This window comes from Leopardus geoffroyi, chromosome E1 (genome assembly GCF_018350155.1).
Source record: "Leopardus geoffroyi isolate Oge1 chromosome E1, O.geoffroyi_Oge1_pat1.0, whole genome shotgun sequence".
NCBI lineage: Eukaryota > Metazoa > Chordata > Mammalia > Carnivora > Felidae > Leopardus > Leopardus geoffroyi.
In genome coordinates this window covers 17,677,166-17,690,008 of record NC_059330.1, presented here as the reverse complement: position 1 = coordinate 17,690,008, position 12,843 = coordinate 17,677,166, and the positions used below count along the sequence as shown (strand labels likewise).

General features: G+C 55.7%; 1 protein-coding gene across 4 annotated transcripts in view; it reads right to left on the bottom strand.

Moving 5' to 3' along the window:
* SEZ6 (seizure related 6 homolog) overlaps positions 1-12,843 on the bottom strand; it is a 46,513-nt gene that overhangs the window by 32,526 nt on the left and 1,144 nt on the right. The window lies entirely within an intron of this gene.

The following is a 12,843-nucleotide window of genomic DNA, read 5'->3' as shown; positions in this document are numbered from 1 at the left end:
TGGGATCTTCTTGCCAGATGGAGAGAACATGGGTGGGGGTAGGTAATGGCCAACAGCCAGGAGGCTGCCCACCTGGTCCTGGTGCAGCCCCTGACAGGCTGGGTTCCCCTGCACAAATCACTTCTTGAACACAAGCCTCCATTTCCCCACCAGCAAGATGGGAAAAGTATCTGAGGGCCCTGCCAGCTCTCACCTACCAGGATCCAGTGAGCTAAAAAAGACTTTGCGTATATAAATAGGAAACGCTACTGTTGACTGAGAACTTGCCACATGCCCGGCGCCATTCTAAGTGCTTTACCAGAATCAACTCCTTCAATTCCCACGAACACTCTATAAGACACGGACTTTTAGTATTCCATTTGATAGATGGAGAAACTGGGACCCAGGGAGCACAGTTCCCCCAAGATTACTAATTTGAGTGTAACAGATTCAAACCCAGTGGTTGTCCAGCCCTGGAACAGTGCTATCTAACAGAACTTTTTGTGATGAGGGCAACATTTTGCATCTGTGTGTCCAGTATGGTAGCCGGTAGCCACATGTGGCTATGGAGCACTTGAAATGTGGCTTAGGAGACTGAGAAACTGAATTTTAAATTTTATGTCATGTTAATGAATTTACATGTAAATAGCCAACGTGGGGTTAGTCCTACCATGATGGAAAGTGTAGCTCATACCTGACCTTATCTCCTGCAGGATTCACCGCCTTTCAGAAAGGAAGAGCCTGGAGCAGGGGTCCTGCAGAAGAGTTAAGATGGCATGCGTGGCAGTATCTGCTCCTCTTGTTTGAGTCTGGGGTTGGGCAGGGAGAGAAGCCATGGGACTTCTTTAGATTTTCCATAAAGGCTCAGGAGAATTGGCCTGTCATCACTTACCCCTTAGGGAGGATGAGTGCCACCCACTGATGATGTTGGCTTCCCAACCTTGGCTGAGCACTGGTGTTCTGAGGGGTGGGTGTTCAATGAGCAATTTGGGGAGCTCAGGCAGAGCCAATTTAGGAGGACTTTGTGGGTGGCAGAAAGCCAGGAATGCTTGGCCTCACGTGATTTGGCTCAGGATGGGATCAGGGTGTGTGAATGTCTCATGACAATGCCTGCTGTGTTTGTTGACTTGCCAGCAACCTCACTGCTCAGTCAGGAGCACAGGGGGCAGAGAGCCTGACCTGCCACTCCTCAAGGCTCTTGGGGCAGCCCCAGGGTAGCTTGAAGCCATGGCAGGGCGTCCATAGTTACTGGGTCAGGCATGGACCTCCTAGAGAGCTGCCTTCCACCCAGAGAAGCAGCTTTTCGTGCTTGGAATCCATATTTTCCACTTTACATATGAAGGAACTGAGGCTGAGAGGCAAAGTAAATCATCCTAGTGCATACAGGAAGGAAGTGGCAAATAAGGGGTTTGAACTGGGTCTGCCTGTTCCACAGCCTGGGCTCAAAATTTCTACCACACTGAGTTGCTGCTTCCTGTGAGCACGTGTGTGTGCCTGTATGAGCGTGTGGGTCTGTGGGTATACGTGAACGTGTGCATGCAGGTCCAAACACATGCACGGGCCACAAGTCATTACCATTTGTCCTAGCTCACGGATGCCACACCCTGGAACCTGGCTTCAGACAGTCCTCAAGCCCCAAAAGGCACTAACTCCCAGAAGGGATGTACTTCTCCCCCAGGTGGCTGCTATGCTCCCTCCTTTTCACTCTGCCCCTTCTTGGACTTTATCCTGGCCCTTTGCAGGGCCATGTGACCTGGACAGTCCCTCTGGCTCTGGGTATGTGGGAGGGAGGGGGACAGGGCTTTGGACTGTGGTGGGCCAGCTCTCTTCTCTTCTCCCTACTGCACTTTCCCTCCCTTGAGGCTGTGACCAGGGGCCCAGGGTAGAGGGAGCTCCCGGCTAACTGCCATGTTCTCTGCTTTCCAATTTAAAATCTAATATGGTCTCGCCACTGCAGAGCTGGGGGCTGGAGAGGTGATTAATGAGGCCTCTGCTACAGCGTCACCTGCTGCGTGCTCCACCTTCCCCTGCAGCCCTGCACTCCCTTCTCCTGTCTGTCTGCTCGTCCTGGGGACCTGGGGGCCCGAGGTCTTCCTGCCCACAGTTCCTGGGGTTGGGCAAGAGGCACAGGAACTGGGGGTGGCCTTGGAACAGGGGCAGTAGAATTGACTCCCACCCCTGGGGCAGACTGGAGGCGTGGGAGGAGCAGCAGGGGTCCCGTTGGCATCAACTCCCTCATCAGACTGGTAACTAATCAATCTGCCATACTCCACCCCGATTATGCCAACTCAAAGGAATGTGTGGCCAGGGCGTGGGGAGGGACTTAGTCCTGAGCTGGGTGCTCAGGTCAGCCCTGCCCCAGCACTAATGCTCCAGTCGCCACTTTGTCAGCACAGGGGTGTATTTCTCTGAAAGAAAAACCTTGGGAATGTTAGCTGGGACAAGGAAGGCCATAAAGGCAGGAACTACATTCTCCCTGGAGCCCATACCAGGACCAGCTTAGCCCAGCCCAGTGGTGAAGTTGGGGAACAGGAGTTGGTCTAGGAAGGAGTGGCGATCCCCTCCATCCTCTGCCCCATCCAGCACAGACCATGGACAGTTCCTCCAAGGCTAGAAGCCAAGCAAGGCCGGGTCCTAGCCTCCCAGTGCCCCAGAGCAGGTACCTTCCTGAGTCTCAGACCAGCATTTCTGGGCTGCAGCCCCCTTCCAGCCCCCACCCTGAAGTTTAAAAGCCAACACCACTGAGGTTGCTCCCAGTGCCTGCGTCTGTCTGCCTCCGAGCTGAATTAACTTCACGGTAGCCCTAAGGTTCTTGGGTCTTTAAGTCAGATGAAGGGGCTTGTTCTGTGCACCACGGTCAAAGTTCCCTCCCTGACCTTGTGACTTTTGTCCTGTGGCTGCTGTTGTCAGCTGCATCTGAGAGGAGATGGATTGGGAGAGTTGGCTAAGGATGGGGGGCGTGGCGCTGAACCCAGACCCCCGGGCTGCCCTGGTCCTTAATGCTGACGTGGGCTCTGGGCACTCTGTGCCCAGGAAGTCACAGGAGTATCTGTTCTTAGCTGTGAAGGCTAAGAGGAGCCTGGTGAGGCCTTGTCAGAACCCTGACTCCAGCATTAACGTAGCTCTCCACTGATGGGCTGTGTGACCTTGAACTTGTCTTTTTTGAAAAAAATTTTTTTAACGTTTATTTATTTTTGAGACAGAGAGAGACAGAGCATGAACAGGGGAGGGTCAGAGAGAGAGGGAGACACAGAATCTGAAACAGGCCTCAGGCTCTGAGCTGTCAGCACAGAGCCTGACGCGGGGCTCGAACTCACGGACCGCGAGATCATGACCTGAGCCGAAGTCAGACGCTTAACCGACCGAGCCACCCAGGCGCCCCAAACTTGTCTTTTTTGAGTCTTTGGGTGGGTCGGATGGAGAGGCACAGCCCTGCCTTTATAGGTGGTGCCCAAGCTCAGGAGTTGATGGAGCCTCTTGGGCAGTGGTAAATGTGGGGGCGGGGGGGGGGGGCTGGCAGCGGGGGGGGGGCACTGTGCTCTTTTGATTCACCACTGTCCTTCTGTGTGGCACTGGACCCCAGTCTCCTCACCTCCACCTGTCGGTCGGTATTCGCTGAGCACGTGGAGGGCTAGGCTGTGTCTGCGTGTGTGCATGTGTGCAAGTATGTATGTGCATGGGGGTGAGTATGAAAATGTGCACGTATGTGCACGTGGGGGTTGGGGGGTGGAGGTGTGAGAAAAGTACCCAGGGAGGGAAGTGGTATATTTGAGCGCCTCTGGCGTGCCAGGCTCTGCTGACCTATTCACCTATACTGTCTGACTAATTCTTCCCATCCCACCGTGAAAGAACTAGGATCAGACAGCTGCAGGAAGTGGTCTGGCTGGGCCCTGGAAGTTCACCGGGGGCTACCCTTGTCCTGCTAAGCTCAAGAGACAGACAGAAGGACAGATATAGGCGCGAAGGGCCTCAGAAAGCAAGGGCATCCGGAGCCCAGAGGGCAGGTGCCCACTCTGAGGAAACCAGGGGTGCCTTCCTGCTTGGTCCTCCAGTTCATGCCCTTCGGGCTGCTGTACGGTAGCCCCTTCTAGCGGGTGCTAGTTTCCAGAGCAGCTGGGACAGTGGTGGGGAGCCCCAAGAATCCGGAGGGCAACGAGCTCTGGTGGCCTTTGGTAGAGTTGAGATGCAGCAGGGGCCTGAAACATCTTTGGGAAGTGCCAGTGCGGTACCAGAGGTACCTGGGGGGTCACGTCACCCAAGTGTACTCCTTACGCTGAACTTCCCGACATTTTGAGCCCCTCTCTGACTCTCCAGCTCCTGTGGGGAAGACCTAGGAGCGCTAGCCTTGCTTCCAAACGGCTTGCGGAAGAGTCACTGGAGGCCTGGGCTCTGCTCTTAGGAACTTGGGGAGGAGGTGGGGAGAGGAGCCTATTAGGCTCCAGGCAGGCGGGATGGAGCCTAATATGCCCCAGGGCATGGGTCCTGCACCTATGGACCAGCCCAGGCACCCCTCACCTCCACAGCCTCAGAGGCCCTTGCCCACCCAGCATTCCAGACGGTGGGGTTCCCCAGGCTCTGCCTGTCCTCCCCACTTCCCCGGCAAGTCTGAGTGGGGGAGGGGTGGGGTGCAGAGCTGCTAAAAATAGCAGCAGCAGCTCCAGCTACAAGTCTCCTTGAGGGGTCAGTGGAGCCCAAGATTGGGGAGGAAGGGAGTGGCAGGGCCTGCAGGGGCGGGGAGACACCAGCCTCAGCTGGGCTCTGCTGTGCCTACACCCAGGGCCACGGTCCCAGGATGCAGGGATAGAAACGCACAGATACGCAGGGACGTTCGGACACCCAGGGAAAGATGGACGAGCCAGGTAGAGATGCACACAGGCAGGGCTTTCTGCACATCTGGGGCTTTTTCTTCCCAAGACCCTCAGAAATACCAGATAGACTCAGCTGGCAGTCCCCCACCCTTCAGGCTTCTCCCTTGTCCCAAGCTTGTTTTGACCTCCAAGGACCCTGCCAGGTTGGGTGTACGGAAGCTTTGAGTTGAGAGGGCTAAGTCCTCCTCCCCAGTCCCCTCTAGTCTCATCTGCTTGAGGCCCAGGGAAGGGCCAGTGGCCAGCATCAGGGATACAGGTGCAACAGAGACCAGACTCAGGGCACCACCCAGGTGGCTGGAGCCTTAGAAGCACCCCCTCACCCTGAGCAGCAGGCCTCTTCCTAGCCTGGCTGGCAGGCCAAGAGGGGGCTGGGATGGAGGTGCTGGACCCAAGAGGGCAGGGCTAGGGCTTTAGCAGGAAGTGAATGGGAAATGAGGGAGGGGGACAAGGCGAGGCTGGATAAATAAATGCACTAATGACCTGTCTCAAGAAAGCCTTGTTTTGTCCCCGCTTCACCCCTTTGCCTGGAGATGCCAGAGGCTCTTCTGTCCTCAAAAGAAGGTGACTCTCTCCCCCATTTCCTCTAACTAGCCAGAAATTAGGGCCTCATGACAGGAAGGGGCTTGCCAGCTGCTGGACCAGATGTTTCAAATCACTAACACATCCCCTTGCTAGATGTAAATGATGTCTCAGGCAGTGTCCGTCAGAGCAGCAAGCAAGGGTGAGGCTCTTAGGAGCACCCTGACTCCAACCTTCATCCCTCTGCACCTGCTAGTCTCACCTTCCCGGTTAGACCTGGAGCACCAGCTGGTTCTCGCTCCCCATCCCTGCCTCAACAGTCCAGCACTGGGCTCCTCCGCTGACAATCTGAAAATCAGCCCCTCCCGGTGCTGGACACCTCTGGCTATTGGAGGAAGGACCACCAGCTCACCCCTAACTCAGGCGGGGCTTTTGGTCTCTTCCATCACCACCCTCTCTCTGATTCCCTTTGATCTCGATGCTGTTCAGTGAGAGGGGTGGGCCAGCCACCATGAATCCCGGAGGAAACTGAGACAGAAGAAAGAGACACAACTTGTACAAGCCAGCAAGAGCCAGTACTGGATTTCAATCCTGGGGGTCCTGGCTCCCTGACGAGCACTCTTCTGATCATGTTCTTCCTCAGGGGATGCCCCCTCCTCCCTCAGGCACAAGTTGGCTCTCCACACTGCCAGATAGCCCCCCTCCCAGGCTCTGGGACTCCCTAGGCACCTGCTGGCTGATGGGACCCAGGCCAGACGCTCAGCAGGTGGCTGCTTGGGGGACAAAGGAGCTGGTGCTCAGCTGCTGTGCTGGGAGTGAAGGAGGGAGAAGCTATGGGGGGTGGGGTGGAGGGATCTGGTCTAGGAGTGGAGAGAGGCAGGGTCTGCTTCTATGCTTTTAATAAGGAGCAAGCATGCAAAGGAGGGTGGTGGTGTAAAACAGCATGCAAATGAGCATCTGTGTGGAGGGGGTGCTCAGTGGTTCAGGCACTTTTCACAGGGGCTCTCCAGTTCTGTCCTTCCAGCCCAATGACCAGCTGGAAGGAGGGTCCTGAGGGTGGAGAGAGGAGCCTGTGGGGAGGGGAGGAGTGGGGGACCAAGGGAGAGGCTGAGGTTGATGCCAGGGTGTCAGGATTCTGGCTGGGACCCGGGGAATGCACTGGGGGAGGGGAGAGACCCACCGCTTGCATTCTGCAGCACATATACGACTTGTTGCCAGGGGGGAGCCTGCAGCTGCCATGCTTGGGGGCTAGAGGACACTCAGACCCAGCAAAGATGGGAAGAGTTGTGTTGGAGAGCACCCTGATGGTCTGGCCCAAGGGTCCCAGAGGCTTACTGGGCCCTCAAAGACCAAAAGGTGCAAACTTTCTTGTCTCAGAAGAGAAACTGACCCAGAGCAGTCCCTGGCTAGGAATCTCCTGCGCTTTCAAAGGCAGGTAGTTGGATCACATAGGTGCTGCTTGGCAACTTATTTGTATCTCATTTAATTAAAATCAGACGGTCCAGGTCTAACTGGGGAGGCAGCCATAGCTGGGCTTATTAAGAAGGCAACTCCCCCTCCAAACTGGGTTCCTACCTATCAAAGCACCTGATAGAGGCTGAATAGAGGGTTGTTGAATGGAGAGTGGATGGCTGGATGTCAAGCTAAGTTCCTAATGGGAGGTATTTCGTGTTTAGAGGACAGAGAGCACTCTGGGCTGGATGATCGGGAAAAGAGGGGGCGGGAGAACTGAAACAAGCAGAGGGACACAGGATGGCATTCGGGGAATGGAAAAATGAGCAAAAATGGAGAGGTTGGCCCAAACAAGTTACGCACGGGATCTAGGATCACCTAGCATTTTCACCCAGTCTCTCCATTGCTCCATTTCCCATGACCACTCAGTTTCTTCTCATCTCCTGGCAGAGTCCCTTGTCCCTGTGGGGCTCAGCCAGGACCTCCCACCCCCTCCCCTTCCCGCCAGTCTGCCTGCCAGCAAGGCTGCAGACTCTGCAGCTGGAAACCCGGATTGTTGTTGGAGAAGCGGCAGGTTTGTTTGCTCCAGAGCCCGCCGAGAAATCTCAACAATCAATGGCCAACAACACTGCTGGCGGCTGCAGCATCGATCTCCCCTCCCAGGGCTGGCAGCTGGGTGGCAGGTGGGCAGGTGGAGGGAAGCTGGCACCCAGCTCTGTCTAGGAGCTGAGCTTCAAGCAAGTCTGGGCTTTTCTGTCCTGGGGCCGGGGTGGGTGGGTGGGGGTTGGACATGGGAGGGGGTTGTGCTGGGCCTTGGCAGGGGCCGATGGGGTAGGGAGGGGCAGCCCAGAGGCCAAGACAGGAACCACACGTCTTCTCATCCACGAAGGCCCCCAAAGGGTGGAAGAATGAGTCACTCAAGGTCACTGACCTCTGGGCCAAGACTTCAAGACTCACTTGACTCCCAGCCTCAGGCTCTATCCTGGTCTCCCAAGTGTCAGAATCTTTTATTCCTTGCCACTAAGAACTGAGCAAGATAAAATGTCCCCAATCTACAGCAGCAAGGACTGAGGGTAGACATCGAGAAGATAAGCTACCGTCATTATCAGAAATGTGCAAGGAGAAAGTTAGGGGCCATTTGTGGGTCTGACAACATGGACTTGAACTTGGCCTATAACATGCAGATAGTAGCTTCTATCTAGAGATGGTATGAGGACTAAATGAGCTAAGGTATATAAAGCACTTAGTGCAGTGCCTGGCCTGTACTAAGAAATGTGCCTAAGAAATGTTTGCTGTTATTGTTATTGCTATTATTATTGTTGTTGTTGTCATGATGATGGTGGTGACAGCGATAGTCTCCTGGTTCCCATGGGCCTGTACTAAAGCTTTGCCTCAGGCTGGGGGAGCGGACACAATGCTGGCTACATCCAGGTTTTGCAAAATAGGTAAGCACTTTGGAGTAGCCCTGCTATTTATTGGCTGTGAAGTCCGGGGTCACTGACTTAACCTCTCTGAAACTCAGTTTTCCCATCTGTAAAGTGGGAATAACTAGTCTCTCGTATTAAATAGGAAAAGTATGTGAAAGGCTGGGCCTGAAGGTTCTGGGCCAGGCCTCCCAACTCAATACATAATTATGAAATGAACGAATGAATTGTGGGTGGATGTACTCCAGGGATCGTTCTTTCAGGAGATGTGAAAGCTTCGTGGATATGAATTATTGTGGTCTTGGGTGACTCCAAGGCCCCCACTTTTCCATTCAAGGACACGCTGGGCTCGGAGCTGCTCCCAAGGTTTCCTGTTGGCCCCTCTGAGCTTCGTGAGGATGTCTGAAGCTGAGATGGCTGAGACGCTATGGTGAGAAGCCAGATGACATGTGGTGACCCCTCCCTTACTTCAGTCCTTAATTTCATACGGGGCACCCCTGTCAGCCGGCAGAGGAGGTGGGTAGGTGCTGAGGGAGGGAGTCAAGAAGACTGGGCTCTGGGCTTCACTCCCTCCCTGTCTACTGTGCAACTCTTATGAATTTATTCAACGTGTATTTCATGTCTGTCATGTGCTAGGCACTGTGCCACCGGGGACACAAGCAGCGGTGGCATGAAGGGGTGGCTGGAGAGAGGCTTTAGCCCGCTCAGAATGGCCATCAGCATCCCACCCCCACGCCACCTCAGGCTGACGACGTGACAGCATAATTTGTGGAAGGAAAAAACTCAGTAAAGGCTATAATTTACAGTTGGGGTAATTGGCCAACTGTTAGGAAAAGGAAAAAATCCTAACATACAATCTATGTAAAAATAGTGTGCTTGCTACGCAAAGCAGTCTCAGCTGCCAAGCACCCACCTCTCCTTTCTGACCCTAAGTTTCTTCCAAATAGGAATTCTGGAATTGCCCCAAGATAGTGGGGCTGAGCAAAACAGACTCGGTTGCTTCCTTTCTGAGTTCGGTCTTGCTCCCGGAGAGAGACATCAAGCAGCCAGGCACTCGTGACCCAACAAGATGGGTACCTTGGTGAGGGAAACCAGGGGATGGTGGGAGGCCAAAAGAGTCCCCAGGCCCAGGCTGGAGTTCAGGTGAGGCTTCCCCTGAGAAACCATATCATCGTAGATGCTCCGTAAATACTAAGTCCCGAAGAATTGTATGAGGTGCTAACTAAGGCAAGACCCAAAGCATGAGATGGAGTGAGTCAGAGTGGCCCAGGAGGAGAAAAGAATTTCAGGCAGAAGGAATGGGAAGAGCCCAGCAGCTGTTGAGAACATGGATAGTTTGGGGAATTGATTGGTCTGGCTGGGTGAGTGGACTTCCTGGACCTGGTGCTTCCTGCTGGAATGAGTCTGGAAGGGACCTTGAAGACCTCCTAGCGCCTTTCCCCTACCTCCCTGAGAGCCCACCATGGCTAGCAGCGTTGTCTCTCCCTACTCCCCAGACTCTTAGTTATAGGTCTTGGCTCTTTCTCCCTGAGAGCAGGCCAGTAGGCTGGGGACCCAGAAATCTCCATGACTTGGCAAGCCCTTGGAGGCCCGGATATGCTCCCAGGCTTTGCAACCATCAGTTTGGTGCAACTTTACATTGAATGCTCCAGAGAGTGGAGACTCAGAGGCATGCCTGAGGCCACACAGGGGGCCTGGGCTCTTAACCATCGGGGCTGAGAGGTTCCTTCACTAAAGTAACCCCTACCTACAGGCCCTTTTTCACATCTTTCTTGTTTGGGGGGACGGGTACCCGGCTCTGACACTTCTGCCCAGGCGGGGGCGCAACATCCCCGAGCTGAGACCAGCCAGCAAACGGGGCCAGAATGGGCTAGGAGGGATGGGGACAAGGAGGGTGGGGGCAGGCTGGAGGGCTTGGACACTGTGTCTGGGTAGAGGGAGGGACTAATGAAGCAGACTTTCTGAATTCCTCCCACCATTCAGGCAGCCAGGGTGGGAGGGGTGCAAAAGCTCTAATTAAGCCCAGTTTCTAATTAAGCCCTGCCCCTGTGTCGCCTCACTCCCCATTATTGTCCCCAAGGCATTTTAAGCTGCCACCCTGCTGAGGAGGCTGGGACCGCCGCCAAGCCTGCCAAGCCTGATGAGCTTAGACCCATGAGGGGCAAGAAGCCAACCCAGACTTCCCCTCCAGTCCATGGCAATCTCCGGGTCCTCTAGTCTCCTCGGAAGCCTAGGGGAGCCTCTCGTCTACCATTCTACCTCTGGGGCTCTGAGTGAAATCTAGACTGCCTCCCATGGGGCCTTATCCCCAGCAGCCACTTCCTGACCCCGAAGTGCCAGGCTTGGGGGGGCAGGGAGCAGGGCCTGGCTTGGGCATCGCTGCAGCCCCCAGACTCTGGAAGGTACAGTTAAAATCCTGCGCCTACCACAGAGTCTGCAGGAAGCAGCAATTACCATTTTAGGTTAAGGCAGCCCTGTTTGTTAACCCTTTCAGGACTGGGGCTCCTGGAGGCCAAGCCCTCCTCCTTCCCTGCTTCCTCCTCCAAACCTTGCCTCCCAGACACTATCCCCTAGTTCTTGGCAGAGAGAGACTCGGTCCCCTCCCTCCCTCTTCCTACCACACACTCCATCAGAGTTTAGAGACGGGAAGCATTGGGTCCAAGGTCACACAGCCAGGGAGGCAGCCTCTGTCCCTGGAGACCCAACCCTACCCCCAGTCTGTGCCATTTCCACCTTTGCAATCTCCCCAGGCCACATTCACACACGCAGAGTTTAATTAACTTTATTGATATTCAGAAATTAGGAGAATGACTAAAGGTAATTGCTCATTAAAAATCATTAAACTGACACAGCAGGCCCAGGCACAAGCCATCCCTCCCGAACTGCCTTCCTCCCCCACAGTATCGGGATCGCTGGGGCACCCACCTTTGGTCAGGATGATCACAGTGGCCCACAGCGCCCCTCAAGCCAGAGGCCACTCTCGCTGTACCTGCCCCCAACCCCGCAGCTGTGGGGGTTGGGGGGATAGGGATTGAGCCAGGCCCATCAAGATCTCACCCTTCCCTGCACCCCACTTCCTCAGCCTCTGACCTCCAGGGCCTTTGGCTGCTCCTGGGCTGTTCCCAGCTGCATCTCTCGGGGCCTGACTAGAGCCGTGTCCCTCAACCTATGTGTGAGCAACGCCCTGGGGGGTCAGTCTCCAGGCCACAAGGTTTGATGCTGCCGCCACCTGCTTGCGAAGTGTCACAGCCCGAGGCCTTTACTTCTCTAGGCCTGCCTTCTTATGGCTAGAGTCCCCCCCCTCCCCCATTGCCCCAGGAACTCTGAGATGTCCGAATACACTGCTTCGGGGGACTCTTCGGGAGACAACTCAGTGCCCAACAACCAGAACCTCAAAGCCCCATTGAGATGGAGGGACACGACAGGGCTTGCCCTGTTTCGAGTCCTCTTTCCTCAGGCCCAGCCCTGCAGGGCTGTTCCCTCTCCTTCCTGGGAGAGCGAAAATAAAGTCTTCCCCAGCAGGTGACTCTTACCCCACATACTCCTTGGGCAGATGGCCCCACGGGCATTGGAGAGGTCCAGGTGGGTCAGGAAGGGACCCTGGCCAGGGGCACACAGACTTGCGGCCACAGAGTGGACAGATTCCTCCCAACACTTGCACCCATACCCTCAGTGGGATCCCCCAACTCTCAGCCACACCAGCCATCCTCCTGGAGACCCGCAGTCTCACTCCAGTCCTGCAGGGAGCTCTCTGGCAGAGGCAGCACCAAACACTAGCGGCCTCACACACTCCTCACACCCACTCACTGCTGAACCCTCACCCAACGTCCAGACCTCCTGAGGTGCAGACATTCGTGGACCCGCCATTCCAGACACCCCGGGCCCTGATTCACACGTTCACACTCAGACCCACACACCCACACACCAGGCTTCAGACAAAGGCACTAAGCCCCAGGGGAGATGTCCAGAGCGAGATGTGCCCAGACCCCAACCAAGACAGGTTCCCAACTCCCAGGACATCCTCCGATGGCCGGGCCAGGATGCAGGCTTCTCCCCTCCTCTCACTGCCCCTGGCAGGGTGGGGTCTTCAGGACTCCCTCCTCCTCCCCCCGCCCCCACCCCCCAACATGAACACTAGGTTCTTAGTTCCCGGCGCCAAGGGAGGGCCAGGCGTGGGCAGCCAGGGGGCGGGGCAAGGACGCCAGACCCCGGGTGACCCAAGCCAGAGTCTCAGAGAGCAGCTTCCGCGTCGCTGGGGACGCAGAGAGCAGAAAACTGGCGTCCAGGGGCCCAGCCTGGTCCCGGCTCGGCTGCCCTGACCTCCGACGTGGTCTGGAAAGAGGCAACGAGGTTAAAACCTGCCACCTTCTCCCCACTCCATATCAGAGGCTACGAACCATATACTTTGAGGGACGGTGGGTCACAACTCCAAGCAAGGTCCTGGCGACCCCACCAGCCAACCGGCTGCAGTGGAAGAAAGACCTGGACTTCCGTAGCTTTGATGAATGTTTGTTTAAGCAGGGTGGCAGGTCTCCTCGGGACTTGAAAACCTTCCTTCCCCTAGGCACAGAGCTCTCATCCTCTCCCCAACACTCCCTTGC